Source organism: Pinus tabuliformis, chromosome 7 (assembly GCF_031772625.1).
Source record: "Pinus tabuliformis cultivar Carrire ecotype Pingquan chromosome 7, CPIR1, whole genome shotgun sequence".
NCBI lineage: Eukaryota > Viridiplantae > Streptophyta > Pinopsida > Pinales > Pinaceae > Pinus > Pinus tabuliformis.
In genome coordinates this window covers 1,971,512,418-1,971,533,462 of record NC_142293.1, presented here as the reverse complement: position 1 = coordinate 1,971,533,462, position 21,045 = coordinate 1,971,512,418, and positions in this window count along the sequence as shown.

Below are 21,045 nucleotides of genomic sequence, written 5' to 3'. Positions count from 1 at the left end.
ATCACTCGTCCTCTGCCACCTCTTCCAGCCAGGAAACAGAGCATGCAGAGGTTATTTCTCCAACTAATTCGCTAGGCCGCCTCGTGCGTTGTGCCTCCATGAAATCTATCGTCGAGCATTTGTGGCACATACAAATTGACATTGAAATTCTATGGGACCACAAGTGTGAAGACCACAATGAATTTGTTTCCAATCTCACTGATATTTGATACAGTCATGATCCCATTATGGAGTAGTTGGACAACCTCAGGCGTAGTCAATGTCTTACTAACGACCACCTCCGCACCTTGGAGGCACAAGTGGAACATATTGACTTCCAAATTCATGATCGTGTTGGCTACTTTTTAACTCTCCCCGTAATGTCCCCTCATTCCCCTCCTAGATATGTTGCTATCAGTTTTGGTATCTTGTTGTGTCTCTCATAGTATGCTAATTCCATAGGAGCCTCAAAAAATAATGTATGCAAATTGTCTATCTTGGTATTTTCCGACCCCCAATCTCAAAAAGTCTGGTAGGAATGAGGGAGTGGGATATTTTGAGAGAATTTTTGTACGCTATGATATTTTGAAAATCTAATGAAAGCCATTTTGAACTACAAAAAAAACATTAAACCTAGGAATATAAAACCTAAGACTAATATTATAAACCTAACCGATTTTTTTTTTGTAAGTTCGACATTGGTGAGGATACATCATGGTCATGTCCAACAATAACACCTGAATAGGGTGGAGAATTGAACAAGTGACTTAACATCTAGGAGTGTCTTAATAGCGCACCCAATCACCGTTTATCCAAGACCCCGTGGATTATAAACCTAATGGATTAATGTTAAACCCTATGATTAATATTATAAATCCTAAGATTAATATATCTAACCTAAGATCACTATCATAAAACCCAATATTATAAACCCTCATATATTATTAAGCATGTTAGGGATTAATATTATAAACCGAGAGGATTAATAAATGCAAAGAACTAATAATATTATAAACTCAAGGGACTAATAAGCGAGTTTTCTTTAGTGCGACTTTTTGGAAGTATTTCCGGTGGGTTTTTCCTATCTAATTTCTCTAAAATATGGTAGGAATTTATTAAAATCACAAACTTGGTGGGTGATCCATACACAATTGAAGTTCCCTAGAGATTTTGCAGGGTGCTAAATCCATATATACAATAAAAAGACTAGTTTAAATAATACAAATCAAGATTTCACATCAAATTTTTCTGCCGGATTCCGTCACTAGAAAATCCAAAATGTCGCAGTAAAGAAAACCCCATTAATAAGCCCAAGGGATTATGTTATAAAATCAAGAGATGACAAATCTAAGGGAACAATATTAAACCTTAGGATGAATATACAAACTCAAGTGATTAAAAACCTGAGGATTAATATTATAAACCCAATGATTATAAACCTTAATATTATAAACCCTAAGCCCAATATTATAAATGAGAATAAATCGTAAAATCCAAACCCTATATTAAAAACCATAATATTAAGCCCTAATTTATTCAATTTCATGATGCGACATTAAATAAACTATAAATTAAGGTATCATTCTAATAGTGATTGTCACAATGCTTGTTGCATTGCAATTATGCTTGTCACACTATGACGATGTTTGTCACACTGCGATGTTAGATAGATTTTTGTACTATTCTAACACCACATTATAAAACCATATATTATAAACCCTAACATTATAAAACCTAACATCATAAACCCTAAGGTCAATCCCTAGGATTAATAATTCAAATCCTATGATAAATATTATAAACCCTTGGGATAATATTATAAACGTAATGATTAATATTATAAACTCTTGCATTAATATTAGAAACCCTATAGATATATAACCCAATATTAAACCCTAATATTAAACCTAATGTTATAAACCCCAATATTATAAACCTAATATTAAGCCCAATATTAAACACAATATTATAAACTCAATATTAGAAACCTTAATATTATAAAATTTAATATAAAACTCCAATTTTGTAATTTCACATTGTAAAGTTGAGTAACTTGTATAGTAATTTAACATTGCGACAATCATTGTCAGAATGATTTGATTGTCGCATTGAGATAAATTTTGTCACAATGTGATGTTAGACACCTTTTTGTACCATTCCAACATCAAGATATTAAACCCTTATACTAAAATTAATATTTTAAACCCTAACAACATAAAACTCAATATTATAAACCCTATGATACATATATCAAACCCTAAGTTTAATATATTCAACCCTAAAATTATAAATCCTAAAATTATTATTATAAACCCTTCGGATTAATATTATAAACCCAAGGAGCCCCACGGGGGTAGGTGAGTTGGTAATCACAATGTGGTGAAGTTCGTTAGAAAGGCGGGCTCCATACTTAAGGTTAGGAGTTCAAATCCCCGGACTAGCCCAGAGCTGTGGAGAGGGGCGGGCGTAGTTCCCAGGGGTTATAGTGGTAGCGGTCAGAATCGACCCCATGTTACACGAGTTGCGAGCCTGCTCCAGTTTCCGATTCCTCTGTAATAAAAAAAAATATTATAAACCCAAGGGATTAATATTATAATTCTCCTATCTTGTAAACTCAAAAGTTATAAACAAAATATTATAAAACCTAATATTATAAACTCTGATTATAAACCCAATATTATAAACCTTAATATTAAAAGTCCATTATTATAAACCCTAATATAAAACCTAATATTATCAACCCTATATTATAAATCGAAATATTATAACCCCCAATGTTATAAACTCTAGTACACCCACATTAGTAAATATCGTTGATAAACAACAATGTTATAGACCTATATTATTAATAATATTAATAGGCAATTACGTTTGACCGAAGTTAAAGAATGTAGAGTGTCAAACATAGCCAAACATTGTCAAACATAATCAACCATATTAGTAAATGTGGTTAAGTAATTTTATAATGCTGCACTATGATAGTGAATAAATTGCAATGTAGTGTAACATGTTTTTCACCCATTTATTAATGAATGTGTGAGGCTCAACAGTAGTCTTTGTACATCCAAGCTTCAAATTTCCATAGGCTCGGCCATATATTTCTCTAGAAATTGAGAGTGTTCTATGCATGCAATACCAACACAAACTTAGGCCTTCCTAAGCCTTTTGGGACTATGTGGAGAAGAGAGAATAGAAGTAACATAATGAAAGTGTGAAATGGTTGGACATGTTAATGAAATAAACAAACACCTATTATTTAGAATTAGGCACGTGTTATCAATGTTTTCAAATTGAAAACCATCCTATTTTTAAATACATCACACATTTCCATTAATATGATAAACATGGTTTAATTATATGATTTAGATATGTAAGGAAGTTACTAATGTGAATTTCATTCATTGATATAGTGGTGGCGAAGAGCATATATGGTATCAAATTTAGACTATCCAATCAAATATTTTAATTAGTAAAATAATTAAACTGCCCAATTCCAATAAAAGATACTTTAAGAACAATGATTATACTTTCTTTTCATTATCTCTATCTAATCATTTTAATTTACATCTCTTTCTGTTTTTTCTTCTATTAATATAAATTGATGTCATTAACTATATAGATATATCATTATTTAATTCATGCTTTATAATTACAGGGTATTAAATAAAAACTTTAATAATAAAAAATGTCCTTGAAATTATAAATGTCTTAATCTCAGTTTCATAATACATCTTTATCACAAATTAAAAATCGATATTTAAAATTAAAAACTCATCTCCAACCAGAATTCCCATTTTCATGATGAATGACACTCAAACTAGTTAAATGTACAAGCACAAGTTTTTCGCACTGAGTTTTATTTTTCGCAATTCAATGTGGGAGCCCATTCATCCCAAGTTTTTCACTCATACGATCACATGCTTCAGAATTTCCTTTTTCACAATCAGTCACAAAACGCAACCATGTAAGTTTCTTGCTTCGAATTTTACTTTTTATAGTCAAGTCAATGGCAAAGGCCATTTCCTACATGTTTCTCACCCTTGATTTATAATTTTTATTTTTTTTAATTAAATGGTATTTCTAGAAAGTTCCAAAAAGCTTATAATTTTAATGAAGTTATTTATCTCAATTGCAAATGGATTAAAATATTCTAAACCAATTAGAAAATTCAATATATACCATCCAAATAACCTGAACGAGTTCCAAACTCAATTACAAATTCAATTCACTGTATCCAAGGAACCTGAAGCAGAGTGAAGAGTAGAAAAATAATAAATCATTATTATTTGGGTGAAAATAAGCCAACATTTGGGTGCTAAATGGCAGATTAGCTAATAATTTGGTAGTGGGTAAATGGTAGATTTTCATCCCATGCCGATTAACCTCGATCTTCGCTTATTTGAATTAATAAAATAATTAATTAAATACTAATGCATCCCTGATTAGATTATTTTCATTTATTACAATAAACAGCATTATTTCTTTTACATTTCTCACGCTCTAATGGGTCACTAGCATTTAAACCCTTAAATTGTTAGCTTTGGAATCGACTACAGGATTTTTTTTTTTTTAATAAATTTATCGAGGTCCTGAGTGTCATTTAATGCTGGTTTTTAATGGGTTGATAATTACCTAAATATGTGTTTCTTCTCTCTTTATCTACATGGTTGATAATGTGTTTCAGATTATATTTTATTATTATTTATTTATTTAAATTTAATTTATTTATATAATTATACTAAAATGTTTTTTTTTTATTATTTTTATATAAATTTATAATTTATGAACATAGTATGGTTTAGATGTTATTGATTTGAAGGAGTGTTCTATGAAAGATTGGTTTACATTTCAAATACATGTATAAAAGTAACTCAACTATGAATTTGGTATGTTCTAGGTTTTCAGTGCAGGATTAGTGTAGAATTAGGTAAATTAGCATGAATGAATTTCTGCTCTAAAATTAATTAGCAATCATTCAATAATAAATTTTCAAATTGCAAGGTAATCTTATTAGTTTTTAATTTAAAAGTCAATATTGATCTATTTTAATCACAAATCTAAGAAGTGTTTAGAGTGATATAATTTATAAACCCAAGCGATTAATAATCTAAAGAGATTAATATTATAGCCCCAAGGGATTAATAAACCCATCAGTTTAATATTATTAAACTAAGGGATTTATATTATAAAACCAAGGAATTATTAAACATAAGGGTTTAATTTAAAAACCTAAGGAATTAATAAACCCAAGTGCTTATAAATTAATAATCACAAGGGATTAATATTAAACACTAAGATTAATATTATAAACCCTAATATTGACATTAAACCCTAACAATCCTCCGATGGGGTGTTCATGCGATTATACAAGTGGCGTGTGAAAGGCCATCTGAGCCTACTCGTCCTCAACAGGCGTATTAACTCCCAGTTGATGAATTAGTTTGGAATTTACTCCTCTAGTCTGACACTCCCCATCATACGCTGTATGGATAAATATGAACACTGGTACACGATTTAGTTCAGTTTGATAGTTTGGGAAATTAATTTGGGTCGTAAGCAGATTGGAAGTGATCGGGTCTGTCTCTATGACACCTAACTCGGGCTCTGACCTTGGGTGAGGAGGGTAGATGACGTTTGCAGTTTCCTGGCATGGATTCAGATAAGCCTCTTAGTCTGCCCTTGGGACCCTGGTACACATACAATTGTGGTTTAGCTTAGCTCCCTTGCCTCTGTCATCTACAAGTATGTTTATGTCCTACAACAATTTTTGGCTTAACTCCCACTCACGAGGACCCTTGCTAGTGTTCATGGGTCTGTGGGTTTTCATCTGGTATTTGTTTATTTATGCTCTAGGTTTGGGTCTCTCCTTAGTCTTGAAGTCATATACAACCTCTCGGCCAATGCTTAGGGTTGTGGGTTCTATTTATGTGAAGCTTTTGGCAGGTTTATAGGAATTTCTTCGCTCCGTCACCCGGTCTGGGTCAAAACGTGCTCATATCACCGTTATGGGAGGAGGGTTGGGATGGTTTTTCATCCTTTGCTCCAGTAAGTGGGTACATGGGTCTGGACTATATTGTCTCTAGTGTAGGTTTTATAAATATTTCTTTGCAGGTTCCCCCTACTGCAAGCCACCAACCACTGTGACCAGCAAGATGCCATGCCAACGAGGTCATCCTCGTTGTGGGTGGGGGAAGCAAGCCTAGGCTGGGCACCTTGAGCCAGACCATCACTCGTCCTCTGCCACCTCTTCCAGCCAGGAAACAGAGCATGCAGAGGTTATTTCTCCAGCTAATTCGCTAGGCCGCCTCGTGCGTTGTGCCTCCATGAAATCTATCGTCGAGCATTTGTGGCACATACAAATTGACATTGAAATTCTATGGGACCACAAGTGTGAAGACCACAATGAATTTGTTTCCAATCTCACTGATATTTGATACAGTCATGATCCCATTATGGAGTAGTTGGACAACCTCAGGCGTAGTCAATGTCTTACTAACGACCACCTCCGCACCTTGGAGGCACAAGTGGAACATATTGACTTCCAAATTCATGATCGTGTTGGCTACTTTTTAACTCTCCCCGTAATGTCCCCTCATTCCCCTCCTAGATATGTTGCTATCAGTTTTGGTATCTTGTTGTGTCTCTCATAGTATGCTAATTCCATAGGAGCCTCAAAAAATAATGTATGCAAATTGTCTATCTTGGTATTTTCCGACCCCCAATCTCAAAAAGTCTGGTAGGAATGAGGGAGTGGGATATTTTGAGAGAATTTTTGTACGCTATGATATTTTGAAAATCTAATGAAAGCCATTTTGAACTACAAAAAAAACATTAAACCTAGGAATATAAAACCTAAGACTAATATTATAAACCTAACCGATTTTTTTTTTGTAAGTTCGACATTGGTGAGGATACATCATGGTCATGTCCAACAATAACACCTGAATAGGGTGGAGAATTGAACAAGTGACTTAACATCTAGGAGTGTCTTAATAGCGCACCCAATCACCGTTTATCCAAGACCCCGTGGATTATAAACCTAATGGATTAATGTTAAACCCTATGATTAATATTATAAATCCTAAGATTAATATATCTAACCTAAGATCACTATCATAAAACCCAATATTATAAACCCTCATATATTATTAAGCATGTTAGGGATTAATATTATAAACCGAGAGGATTAATAAATGCAAAGAACTAATAATATTATAAACTCAAGGGACTAATAAGCGAGTTTTCTTTAGTGTGACTTTTTGGAAGTATTTCCGGTGGGTTTTTCCTATCTAATTTCTCTAAAATATGGTAGGAATTTATTAAAATCACAAACTTGGTGGGTGATCCATACACAATTGAAGTTCCCTAGAGATTTTGCAGGGTGCTAAATCCATATATACAATAAAAAGACTAGTTTAAATAATACAAATCAAGATTTCACATCAAATTTTTCTGCCGGATTCCGTCACTAGAAAATCCAAAATGTCGCAGTAAAGAAAACCCCATTAATAAGCCCAAGGGATTATGTTATAAAATCAAGAGATGACAAATCTAAGGGAACAATATTAAACCTTAGGATGAATATACAAACTCAAGTGATTAAAAACCTGAGGATTAATATTATAAACCCAATGATTATAAACCTTAATATTATAAACCCTAAGCCCAATATTATAAATGAGAATAAATCGTAAAATCCAAACCCTATATTAAAAACCATAATATTAAGCCCTAATTTATTCAATTTCATGATGCGACATTAAATAAACTATAAATTAAGGTATCATTCTAATAGTGATTGTCACAATGCTTGTTGCATTGCAATTATGCTTGTCACACTATGACGATGTTTGTCACACTGCGATGTTAGATAGATTTTTGTACTATTCTAACACCACATTATAAAACCATATATTATAAACCCTAACATTATAAAACCTAACATCATAAACCCTAAGGTCAATCCCTAGGATTAATAATTCAAATCCTATGATAAATATTATAAACCCTTGGGATAATATTATAAACGTAATGATTAATATTATAAACTCTTGCATTAATATTAGAAACCCTATAGATATATAACCCAATATTAAACCCTAATATTAAACCTAATGTTATAAACCCCAATATTATAAACCTAATATTAAGCCCAATATTAAACACAATATTATAAACTCAATATTAGAAACCTTAATATTATAAAATTTAATATAAAACTCCAATTTTGTAATTTCACATTGTAAAGTTGAGTAACTTGTATAGTAATTTAACATTGCGACAATCATTGTCAGAATGATTTGATTGTCGCATTGAGATAAATTTTGTCACAATGTGATGTTAGACACCTTTTTGTACCATTCCAACATCAAGATATTAAACCCTTATACTAAAATTAATATTTTAAACCCTAACAACATAAAACTCAATATTATAAACCCTATGATACATATATCAAACCCTAAGTTTAATATATTCAACCCTAAAATTATAAATCCTAAAATTATTATTATAAACCCTTCGGATTAATATTATAAACCCAAGGAGCCCCACGGGGGTAGGTGAGTTGGTAATCACAATGTGGTGAAGTTCGTTAGAAAGGCGGGCTCCATACTTAAGGTTAGGAGTTCAAATCCCCGGACTAGCCCAGAGCTGTGGAGAGGGGCGGGCGTAGTTCCCAGGGGTTATAGTGGTAGCGGTCAGAATCGACCCCATGTTACACGAGTTGCGAGCCTGCTCCAGTTTCCGATTCCTCTGTAATAAAAAAAAATATTATAAACCCAAGGGATTAATATTATAATTCTCCTATCTTGTAAACTCAAAAGTTATAAACAAAATATTATAAAACCTAATATTATAAACTCTGATTATAAACCCAATATTATAAACCCAATATTATAAACCTTAATATTAAAAGTCCATTATTATAAACCCTAATATAAAACCTAATATTATCAACCCTATATTATAAATCGAAATATTATAACCCCCAATGTTATAAACTCTAGTACACCCACATTAGTAAATATCGTTGATAAACAACAATGTTATAGACCTATATTATTAATAATATTAATAGGCAATTACGTTTGACCGAAGTTAAAGAATGTAGAGTGTCAAACATAGCCAAACATTGTCAAACATAATCAACCATATTAGTAAATGTGGTTAAGTAATTTTATAATGCTGCACTATGATAGTGAATAAATTGCAATGTAGTGTAACATGTTTTTCACCCATTTATTAATGAATGTGTGAGGCTCAACAGTAGTCTTTGTACATCCAAGCTTCAAATTTCCATAGGCTCGGCCATATATTTCTCTAGAAATTGAGAGTGTTCTATGCATGCAATACCAACACAAACTTAGGCCTTCCTAAGCCTTTTGGGACTATGTGGAGAAGAGAGAATAGAAGTAACATAATGAAAGTGTGAAATGGTTGGACATGTTAATGAAATAAACAAACACCTATTATTTAGAATTAGGCACGTGTTATCAATGTTTTCAAATTGAAAACCATCCTATTTTTAAATACATCACACATTTCCATTAATATGATAAACATGGTTTAATTATATGATTTAGATATGTAAGGAAGTTACTAATGTGAATTTCATTCATTGATATAGTGGTGGCGAAGAGCATATATGGTATCAAATTTAGACTATCCAATCAAATATTTTAATTAGTAAAATAATTAAACCGCCCAATTCCAATAAAAGATACTTTAAGAACAATGATTATACTTTCTTTTCATTATCTCTATCTAATCATTTTAATTTACATCTCTTTCTGTTTTTTCTTCTATTAATATAAATTGATGTCATAAACTATATAGATATATCATTATTTAATTCATGCTTTATAATTACAGGGTATTAAATAAAAACTTTAATAAAAAAAATGTCCTTGAAATTATAAATGTCTTAATCTCAGTTTCATAATACATCTTTATCACAAATTAAAAATCGATATTTAAAATTAAAAACTCATCTCCAACCAGAATTCCCATTTTCATGATGAATGACACTCAAACTAGTTAAATGTACAAGCACAAGTTTTTCGCACTGAATTTTATTTTTCGCAATTCAATGTGGGAGCCCATTCATCCCAAGTTTTTCACTCATACGATCACATGCTTCAGAATTTCCTTTTTCACAATCAGTCACAAAACGCAACCATGTAAGTTTCTTGCTTCGAATTTTACTTTTTATAGTCAAGTCAATGGCAAAGGCCATTTCCTACATGTTTCTCACCCTTCATTTATAATTTTTATTTTTTTTAATTAAATGGTATTTCTAGAAAGTTCCAAAAAGCTTATAATTTTAATGAAGTTATTTATCTCAATTGCAAATGGATTAAAATATTCTAAACCAATTAGAAAATTCAATATATACCATCCAAATAACCTGAACGAGTTCCAAACTCAATTACAAATTCAATTCACTGTATCCAAGGAACCTGAAGCAGAGTGAAGAGTAGAAAAATAATAAATCATTATTATTTGGGTGAAAATAAGCCAACATTTGGGTGCTAAATGGCAGATTAGCTAATAATTTGGTAGTGGGTAAATGGTAGATTTTCATCCCATGCCGATTAACCTCGATCTTCGCTTATTTGAATTAATAAAATAATTAATTAAATACTAATGCATCCCTGATTAGATTATTTTCATTTATTACAATAAACAGCATTATTTCTTTTACATTTCTCACGCTCTAATGGGTCACTAGCATTTAAACCCTTAAATTGTTAGCTTTGGAATCGACTACAGGATTTTTTTTTTTTTTTAATAAATTTATCGAGGTCCTGAGTGTCATTTAATGCTGGTTTTTAATGGGTTGATAATTACCTAAATATGTGTTTCTTCTCTCTTTATCTACATGGTTGATAATGTGTTTCAGATTATATTTTATTATTATTTATTTATTTAAATTTAATTTATTTATATAATTATACTAAAATGTTTTTTTTTTATTATTTTTATATAAATTTATAATTTATGAACATAGTATGGTTTAGATGTTATTGATTTGAAGGAGTGTTCTATGAAAGATTGGTTTACATTTCAAATACATGTATAAAAGTAACTCAACTATGAATTTGGTATGTTCTAGGTTTTCAGTGCAGGATTAGTGTAGAATTAGGTAAATTAGCATGAATGAATTTCTGCTCTAAAATTAATTAGCAATCATTCAATAATAAATTTTCAAATTGCAAGGTAATCTTATTAGTTTTTAATTTAAAAGTCAATATTGATCTATTTTAATCACAAATCTAAGAAGTGTTTAGAGTGATATAATTTATTCTTGTGCATTTTTTTTAAATGCAAAATTTGAAAAAAGAATGTTTGCATCTCAAAGATAAAATTGACAAAAAAATATAGCCCAGATATAAAATAATAACATTACTTGAAATGCTTGAAAATGTTTTAACCCTGAAAATTTATTTCTTTTCATTGTACATATTAGTTGACATTGAAATTTTTACTTATGAAGTACATTATTTATATAAATAAGTTCCATAATAAGTTCCTCCATGATTAGTAAATTATGAAATTTAGAAATTATGGTTGCTGTTTTGAAATGTATTTTGTTTTTAAAATTTCAAATGCATTATATTGTAAATTGATTATAAGTAAAATGGATGAAGTAAAGATATAAAATTGGTTTTTTTTCAATTTAATTATCAATTTTTGAAATATATCCTACATAAAATAATTGTGAATTTATAGATTTGAAATTCCATCAATAATGTTTCACATGAATTTATGAATTTACAAATGCTTATTTCAGTTTATTTTTTTTGTATTAATTTATTTTTGAAAAAATCATTATCTATTATAGATTTGTTTTTAATATTTTTCACTATATTTTGATTTTTTTCATAAAAAATCTATAAAATAATAATTTATAGGGTTTATTAATCTAGGGCTTCATATTCCTAGGGTATAACATATATATTTTTATTGTAAGTTTGGTAGGACTTTCTGATTTTCGTGTTTACATGTCGATTATTCACCCCTCTACGGGGGGGGGGGGGGTAATACAAGATTTGAACCCAAGACTTCACGTTCAGTGAGACTTCATTTCCACGACCACTACCACTTGAGCTACCTGAGGCAGACATTCCTAGGGTATAATATTATTCATAGGGTTTATAATATAAATATTTAGGTTTAATATAACTCCATTGGGTTTATAATCATGGTCAACCATGGTCCAACATCACATTGCGATAAATATTTTTTCAATATGAAAATCAAACAATGTCACATTGTGACAAGTATTGTCTCAATATGAAAATCAACCTTGTTTTAATGTCACATTGTGACGAAGGTTGTCTCAACCATGGTCAAACATGGTCAATAACCATGGTTAACCATGGTCACATTGTGACAAAGACTGTCTCTTGGTCTAATGTCACATTTTCACAACCATGGTCAACCATGGTCCAACATCGCATTGTGACACAAATTGTCTCAATATGGAAATCAACGATGGTCAATGATGGTCAACCATTATCCAATGTTAAATTGCGACAAACATTGTCTCAGTATGAAAATCAATCATGGTCAACCATATTCCAATCTCACATTATGACAAATATTTATCTTAGGGTTTATATTCCTTGGCTTTATAATATTTATCCATTGGGTTTAATTTCATTCCCTTGGGATTATTATTCCCTTTGGTTTATAATATGTATCTTAGGGTTTATATACCTTGGGTTTATAAATTAATCTGTTGGGTTTACTATTATTCCCTTGGGTTTATATTATCAATATGTTGGGTTTTTCATCCCTTGGGTTTTTAGTATTAATCCCTTGGGTTTACAATATCAATCCATTTAGGGTTTATTTACCTTGCATTTATAATATTGATCTCTTGGGTTTAATATTATTCTTTTGGGTTTATAATACCTTTGGGTTCAATCATGGTCAACCATGGTCAATAACCATGGTCATACATGGTCAACCATGGTCCAACATCGCATTGTGACAAAGATTGTCTCAATATGGAGATCAACCAGGGTCAACAATGATCAACCATTGTCCAACATTGCATTATGACACACATTCTCTCAATATTAAAATTAATCATGGTCAACCATATTCCAATGTCAAATTGTGACAAATAATTATCTTAGGTTTTATAATATTTATCTTAGGGTTTATATTCCTTGGGTATATAATGTTTATCCCTTGGTTTTAATATTATTCCCTTGGATTTATAATCCCCTGGGTTTATTATTACCTTGGGTTTATAATATTAATCCCTTGGGTTTAATATTATTTGGTTGTGTTTGTATTATAAATTTGTTGTGTTTTTAATCCCTTACATTTTTAGTATTAATCCCTTCGGTTTATTATTACATTCGGTTTATAATATAAATCGATTTAGGGTTTATATACCTTGCATTTATAATATTAATGTCTTAGGTTTACAATACCTTTGGATTTTAGAATAAATCCCTTGGGTTTATTATTCCCTTCGGTTTATAATATCAATCCCTTGGTTTTTTGGTCCATATTCCTAGGGTATAATATTATTCTTAGGGTTTATAATATTAATCATAGGGTTTAGTATAAATCTCTTGGGTTTACAATCATGGTCATTCATGGTCCAATGTCACAATGTGCCAAAGGTTGTCTCAATATGAAAATTAGTCATGATCAACCATGGTTGAGCATTAGATTGTGAAAATCATCGTCTTAGTATGAAAATCAATTATTGTAAATCATGGTCAAACCTGTTTATTTTAGGGCTTATTTGTCTCAATATGAAAATCAATGATGGTCAACCATATTCCAACATCACATTGTGAAAAATATTTATGTTAGGATTTATTATATTTATTAGAGGGTTTGTATTCCTCGGGTTTATAATATTTATCCCTTGGGTTTATTATTCCCTTGGGTTTATAATATTTATCTTAGGGTTTATATACCTTGTGTTTATAATATTAATCCCTTGGGTTTAATATTATTCTCTTGTGTTTATATTATCAATCTGTTGGGTTTTTAATCCCTTGGTTTTTTTAGTATTAATCCATTAGGTTTATTATTCTCTTGGGTTTATAATATCAATCCCTTTAGGGTTTATATATCATGCATTTATAATATTAATCCCTTGTGTTTAATATTATTCTCTTTGGTTTATAACACCTTTAGGTTCAATCATGATCAACCATGGTCACATTGTGACAAATACTATCTCTTGGTCCAATGTCACATTGTCACAAAAAAGGTCATCCATGGTTAACCATGGTCCAACGTCGGATTGTGACAAATATTGTCTCAATACGGAGATCAACCATGGTCAACGATGTTCAATCATTCTCCATTGTCGCATTGTGACAAACATTGTCTCAATATGAAAATCAATCATCGGCAACCATATTCCAATGTTGCATCGTGACAAATATTTATCTTAGGGTTTATATAACGTGGGTTTATAATATTTATCCCTTAATCTTAATATTATTCCCTTCAGTTTATAATCCATTGATTTTATTATTCCGTTGGGTTTATAATATTTATCTTAGAGTTTATATACCTTGGGTTTATAATATTAATCCCTTGGGTTTACTAGTATTCCCTTGGGTTTATAATAGCTTTGGATTTTAGAATTAATCCCTTGGGTTTATAATACCTTTGGATTTTAGAATTAATCCCTTGGGTTTTTTGTTCCCTTCGATTTATAATATCAACCCCTTGGGTTTATTAGGTTCATATTCCTAGGGTATAATATGATTTATAGGGTTTATAACATTAATCCTAGTGTTTAATATAAATCGTTTGGGTTTACAATCATGGTCATCCAAGGTCAGCTATGGTCCAATGCCACAATGTGCCAAAGATTGTCTCAATATGAAAATCAACCATGGTCCAATGTCCTATTGTGACAAACATCATCTCAGTATGAAAATCAATGATGACTAATTATGGTCAAGCATGTTTATTTTAGGGTTTATAATATTCTCCCTTGTGTTGCATATTATTCCTCTGACATTTACAACTATATCAAAAGTGAAATCAATAGATGTTTTGCATATTTTACCACCTTTTTGTTTTCAACGTATGTAAAAATGCAAGACAATGCAAGAAGGGGTTCGTTGAAAAGTGTGAATGGTCGTGATCACTATCTTATTGATTTGAATTAGCGCTACTTTTATCATTGGTCTTGGTGTGTTTTCAAAGAGGCTAGCATTTAATAATTGTGTTGTGGTGGAGTGTTTAAAGTTGAATTTCCTATCAACCACATTTAAATTGTTGTTTGATTTTTATTAAATGTTTATTTCATTACTATTTATTATATGATTATTAATGTAATTGTTGTTATTATCTTTATTTATTATTATTATTATTATTATTATTATTTATTATTTAATATAATAGTAATAATATAGTATTAATTATTTTTTAATATAATACTAATAATTTAATATTAATTAGGGTTTTTGTAACCTATGCTATGGTAGAGCCCTCTTGACCTTCACAGCTTTTACAATGCCTGGCTGATTACGGCCTCACGTTTACTGTAGGAAATCTCAAAGATCCATGATTCCCCCTCAGGGGGAGGATGCTGCACCTCCCCCAAAAGACGACAGCAAGCAGCAACGGAATGGAGAAAATGACAATAGAGAGGCACAGATTGATCATAATACGGATCCAAGATCACAACAGGACAGAGCACAGGGTAAACAGGATCAACCCAAAGTCAGCTTGACTACATGCAAGCCAGTAGCTACTGAGCGTCCAAAAGTAGAGTTTCCAAGCCACCGAATCAATGCCAAGATACAGTTTATGAGGGATCATGCGTTAATAGGCGAGTTTATAGGACTCTGGCCAACTGAGAAGGCACTGAGAGGTTGGATAGCCTCAAAATGGAATCCAAAAGGTCACATTACCCTGCAACTAGGGCCTAAAGGTTTCTTTACGACCATTTTTAACTTCTTAGAGGATCAGAACAAGGTTCTGGACGGAGGGTCGTACTTCTTTAACGCTACTGGTCTATATATCAGAGGTTGGGTAGAGCGCTTCAACCTTGACAAGGAGGATCTTAGCTGGGCTCTAGTCTGGATAAGGCTTTACTCGCTTCCTGTGGAATATTGGGAGGAAGACTCCTTACAAGAAATAGGAAACGCGCTGGGTGAGTTTATCAAAGTGGCAGAGGAAACAAAAATCAGTAGATACACCTCATATGCACGCATCTGCATCTACATGCACCTCAATCAGGCCCTGTTGGATGAGGTAAGTTTATTTCATGATGATATTGAATGGGTTCAGTTGATCGATTATGAGCACGTGCCGTTTCGGTGTAGAAAATGTCACGATCTGGGCCACTTATTTAGAGACTGTCCTTTAAATAAAAAACCCTCTTTCTAGATGTCCTCAGAAAAGCCTGCACCTGATGGATTCACCAGAGTGGCCAGCCGCAGAAGAAACCACAAGAAATCAGCTACTAACCCCAAGATGCATCCAGCTAGCTCTTCCAAACCTTAAACCAGTAAGAGCTTTGCAGCTTTGGCAAGAGTAGATGATCTCGATTCTAATAGCCCCTCTCCTCCTGAGAAGGAGACCAATAAAGATAAACAAGAAGCGCCAAAAAAAACCCATATCACTCCTAGAAGATCCGCTGATCAACAAAACTCTCTCCCCTACCCAGATCACCCAGGGATAGTCTGTATTTATTGGTGGATAGTTTCGGCTCTCCTCTCAGGTTTCGACCTCCTTGTAATTGTATTTTTACCTCTTTTTAATAGAATTAGTCTTTACTTAGAAAAAAAAATTTAATATTAATTATTATTACTAAGGTTTTTATGTTTATATTAATATTATTGATAATAACATTAATAACATATTTTTTTTAAGTCTAGTAACACCTTTCATTCATGAATTTTCTAATTAAAAAATTTAAAATTATACAATTTTTTAATGTAAATACTAAAAGTTTATTTAATTTTGTTCGGAAATTATTATCTCTAAAATAGAAGACAAGAGTGGAGGTCAGTACAAAAATATTACAAAAATATTTCTCATTTTCAAGTTACTAACAAAAAAATGAACCTAATTAAGAGATATAATAACCATTCGAACTAACTATAAAAAATAATCCCAATTAACAAAAAAAAATCATTTAATTTATTAAATATAATTATATAAATAAAAACATGCTTACATTTTAACCTCAAAATTATAATATTGATACTTAATTTAATTTGTTTATTTAAGTTAAATTGAATGTGTGTGTAACCCGTGCACACCTAAGTGGTTCAAAGCCCACCTTCATGTCTTCCTTTTAAAAATTCCAAAAGGATTAGAAAACATGTTGTAATTGGCCCATTTGTGACTTTTAATAATGATTTTTGACCTTTTCCTTGTCCAAAAGGATGAGGAGACATGTTGTTACACATGTTATAACTGGTCCGTTTGTGGTATTTATGAAATAATTATATCTAGTGTAATAGTGACAACCACCTGTGTATACATAAGCAGATAAAACCCATCCCATATCCTCCTTTTAAAAATCCCTAAAAAATAAGAAACAATCTATAATAGTTAAATCCAATCTTTCAAAATTACTAATTCTCCACAAAATTAAAAATTCTCTTAAAATTCTTATTCCAATTACATATATTGTAAGTCAAAATATCACCCTATTTAAAATAAAAATAAAAATTTAAAATTTCCACCTCGAATCATCATTTACTTTTCATCACATATGATGATAAAAAATATTAATATTTTTATTTGCCATGCAAACTTTTAAAATGTACTTTCTTTATGGCTAAATTTTAAGAATTTATTCCCTTATTAATTCCTAAATATAGGAAACTCTTACTTTTATAATAATTTTTGTAACCGGATTTAAATTTTTATGTAAATTTTAACTTAATTTTTTTTAACATTTTTTTAATCGATGTACAATGAACATTTCTAGTTCATTTATTTAATCATTCATAGGTTTTGAATGCTTTTTAAGCCATATATTAATACTAATTTAGTATTAATTTATAAATAATTTATAATAAAATGTATTTTTATTACATGTTATTATATTGATAGTTATTTATATTTTAGAATAGGTTTTTATTATATTGATAGTTATTTATATTTTAGAATAGATTTTCTTTACAATTTTAATTTAATTATTAAAAAATATTAAGTGGATGCTAGAGATCTAATTTCTATGAAATATGTTAAAATATTCATAGTAATATTCACATATCAAAAGTTAATATTTTTCTCCAAAGTAGTTATGTTTTTTAATTAACTTATTTCAAATTAATTAATTAAAGAAAATGTAATATCAACATGTTATGTTGGAAACCATATTATTGGCCCATGGTATTACAAGAAGAATTATTTACAAGTTAAAAATTTCCATGATAGAGAGGAGGCAAAACTCTATTGTTAAAAATATTGCTATACATTTTTTAGTATATATATATATATATATAGCTTTCATAATTAATAATAATAATGGTAAATTAAAAATAAAGTTATAATTTAGTTAAAATTTATGGTATTTTTCTTATTTAAGTAATGTGAGATGTATAATAGGGTAAGTATTTTGATAAGTATCATGGTTCTTCATAAGCATTTACTGACAATTTAATTTATATGGTTGCACTGGTTCTATACCTACTTTTTTCTTACTTTAGAAAAATAAAATACTATAGACTAGCATAAAAGAAAACCATCAAGAATATTTACATGTATAATTATTTTAGTTCATATAAAAATTAAATATACTTTTCATATTAGTAGATTGTCAAAATTAAAACATACTTATTTAAATCTTTATAAAAATAAAAGACATCTTTATTTTTTTATCCAAGTAGAAAATAAAAATATTTAAAATATTAAATACAAGTATAAAAATGATAATGAAAAACTTTGCATTTTGATGTTAAAACCAAAGCCAACATATTATAAGATGACAATTTTGAATAAATTTAATAAAACATTCTACAATATATTAAATAAAGTTTAAATTGTTTTAGAATAGAATGAAAGTAATCTATTATATTTTTTTTAAGTTATTATTTGTTTTATATGATGATGGTAAACGTCAACTAAGACCAATGTAGTCTATCTGATTTTAAGAAAAATATTCATTGAGACTCTTTAGTATTCTATTTTTATGATAAAAAAGAAGAGAAAGAAGAATTTTGAGGTCACTATAGTTTTGCCGACTTATCAAGCCAAGAAGGTTGATAGTGTGGAAAATGTTTTGGAAATGAAAACGGATGTGCATAAGAGCTAGGAAATCAAAGAAATTTATTTTCATTTTGACTCTTGTTAGTATCGCAAAGGCCATAGATTGTTTCATCCGAAGGTGTTTTCAAAATAGACCAATCCTCAACTTCACTTCGGGACTCATGAGAATTAGTTCTAATCTTTGCAATGTTCATTTTCTTCTTATCTTTAGTAAAGATGGAAGGACAATATTGTTGGGTTGTGTTATATTCTTTCCTTTGTTGCGTCGATTGCGCAGTGGGGGGGTGGAAGCCCCCCCTGTCTGGGAGGTTTGGGGGGGCAGGTAGCCCCCCTCTACGGGGTTCGGGGTAGCGCCCCGGGAAATTTTTTTTTGGACCTAATATACCATGGTATTGGATGCTTCGGCATCTATAAATATGTATTGCAACATTGAAAGGAACATAATGAAAAATCAAGCTGGTAGTCTCGGTTTTGGGATGTAGGGGAAAATCTCTGTGTATATGTTTTTTATGTGTTATAGCTCTCACATTGTTTATTTTTTGTGTTTTTGAATTCGTATGCAGGTAATTTCTATACAGCGTTAAAACCTACATTTGGTATCAGAGCTATTTTGGCTTCAACGGGATGCCTTTATTGTTGAGGGGTTTTTCTTGGGCCTGTGGTAGACCTTGTTTAGTGGGAGATCTACGAGATCGATTCTAGTGGTGAAAGAAGATGGCGAGCAGTGGAAAGATAGAGATCAAGAAATTTAATGGTTTAGAGTTTTGAGTTGTGGAAACTCAAGATGGAGGATTTGTTGGTGGATAAAGATCAGTGGATTGGAGTAGATCTGGGTACTAAACCAACATGAGTATCCGATGAAGAATGGAAGAAGTTGGATTGGAAGGCAAAGAGCACAATATGATTGTGTGTCTCAGATTCAGTATTGCTAAATGTATTAGGGGAAGCTACGGTGAAGGCTTTGTGGGACAAGTTAGGGACTTTGTACCAATCTAAGCCTCTGGTGAATAAATTGTTCCTGTGGAAAAATCTATATAACTTGAGGATGAAGGATGGAGACTCGGTGACAGAGCATCTGAACGCATTTAATACTGTGGTAAGTCAGTTAGCATCTGTTGATATTAAAATTTCAGATGAAGATAAGTGCATCAGTTTATTGTGTTCTCTACCATATTCGTGGGATAGTCTGGTTATTGTGATAGGTAGCAATGCAACTACCTTGCAGATTGATGAAATAGTCTCATCCTTGCTAACGGAGGAGATGAGAAGAAAAATATGGAGAGAAAGAATGGTGATGCCTTGTATGTATGAAGACAGTCCCAGAATAGAAATAAAAATAAGTCGTCGAGTGGGAGATCTAAATCTAGAGGGAGATCTAAATCTCCAGGAAAACCTGTAAAGGTGGTGTGCTAGAAATGTGGAAAGGAAGGCCACTACAAAAGGGACTGTAAATCTAAAGCTCTTGATAAAGGAAAGGGATCTGATGATGTTCCTTCTGTAGAGGCGAAGGCCACCTCAGATGAAGGTGGGGATGTGTACTTGCTTCTTCAAGTACACATTAGATCATGAGACATGGTTGATTGACTCAGGTGCATCCTTTCACTTCACTTCCCATAGAGAGAGTGGTGCTGCGAGTATGAGAAATACGATGGTGGTGATGTCTTCTTAGGGATGATAGGAAGGCAGAATCATTGGTCGCAGAAAAGTAAAGTTGAAGTTGCAAGGTGGAAGGGTTAGAACACTTCTGGGTGTTCTCCATATTCCTGCATTGGTCAGAAATCTGATTTTTGTAAGCAAGTTGGATGATGCGGGTGTAAAAATAGTGTCGAGAAGGATACC